This window comes from Sus scrofa, chromosome 13, assembly GCF_054392235.1.
Source record: "Sus scrofa isolate SSC_HxYL_T2T_F1_AM1 chromosome 13, Sscrofa_HxYL_maternal_Yorkshire_Landrace_v2.0, whole genome shotgun sequence".
Lineage (NCBI taxonomy): Eukaryota > Metazoa > Chordata > Mammalia > Artiodactyla > Suidae > Sus > Sus scrofa.
This window is the reverse complement of record NC_139395.1, coordinates 196,778,196-196,779,479: the sequence shown is the minus strand read 5'-3', so window position 1 is coordinate 196,779,479 and position 1,284 is coordinate 196,778,196. Positions and strand designations below refer to the sequence as shown.

Genomic DNA, 1,284 nt, shown 5'->3' with positions numbered 1-1,284 from the left:
TATCTGAAACATTATTGTAAAATTTTAAAACAGACTTAATGTTTGATTCTGTTTTCAAAAATGCATACATGATATGGCAATGGCTAATAATGTTCAAAGATTTCATGTTACTTATAGCTGGAATAGTTACCTTGTATAAAACTAAAATTTTCATAAAAGTAAAAGTCTGCAGTTCAGATTTGGTTGTTAAATGAACTAGAGCAGTCTGACTTCATAGGTGGTGTTTACTAATTTATCTCACATACATCCATGGTATATATCAAGTAAAATGTAAAAATTAAAAAGTACCATATTTCTGCTAATATAACTCTTGAATTCTTATAACAAGAAATGTCTTATTATAATAGGGCATATAAAGTATTTAGTCTGGTTAAAAAGACTAAAGAAAACTCTGGCAATAAATACCAATCACAAAGCAGCATTCTTCTTAAATCAGTTGCAAAATCTAATAGGGTCAAATAAAGAAGAGGGCAAATCATTTTATTTCTAGGCCTCAACATGATTATAGCTATACATTACATATTCTCAGCCACAGTTATGTGAAAACACAGGATTTATTTAAGTAGCTAATGTATATATTTCTATACATATGAAAAAAGTTATAAATTTAAACCACTCTTCATTATTAACTGAGTTATTCTTTAGACTAGCTGTCTTAAAATACACCAGAAGAAGCATTTAAAAAACATCTGTATCTTAATTTTGCTTCTTACACAGATATCTTATATTGCTTTTATATGGTCATTAGAATACAAATGCTATTTCAGTGCACCTCTGTAATCACTTTCAAGTACAGTTTCTACAAATTGTATTTTGGGGGGTGGGTCATGTTCGAAACATTGCTGATTATAAAGAAGAGCATTGTTCTTTTCTCCTAGGCAGAATCTATGTATGTTCTTTTGTTCTGATGGTAACTGCAGACAATCAATAAGGTCCAAAGCTGCTGGTTCCCCTCCGCCTAGGTCCCAAGAGCCTGACTTGTGATGTTACTAAAATACCTCACAAGTTAGGGTCTCAGGGACTAGGAAAAGTCTGGTTTGATGCGGTAGAATTCTTCTTCCAGTTATAAAGCTAGTTTAGAAATTACAGTTGGGTCCAATTAACTTTTTCCTCTAAGTACTAATTAAATGACATACGTAGAAATATATATGGTATATAAAAGGCAGGATGAGCTGAGTATTCACGACGACCATTTACAGACTAATTTCAGACCTTAAAATAATGAAGACTGTAAGAAACAAGGCAGATAATAAACAGTTAAGAGTCGTTCCATTAGATCCAAGA

At 31.5% G+C, this 1,284-nt stretch overlaps 1 non-coding gene across 1 annotated transcript; it reads right to left on the bottom strand.

Annotated features, from left to right (window-relative positions):
• Positions 1-948: 948 nt before the first annotated feature.
• Positions 949-1,037, bottom strand: MIR125B-2 (microRNA mir-125b-2). The gene has a single exon (NR_162151.1). It is a non-coding gene; the product is annotated as a microRNA mir-125b-2 (primary transcript).
• Positions 1,038-1,284: the final 247 nt, after the last annotated feature.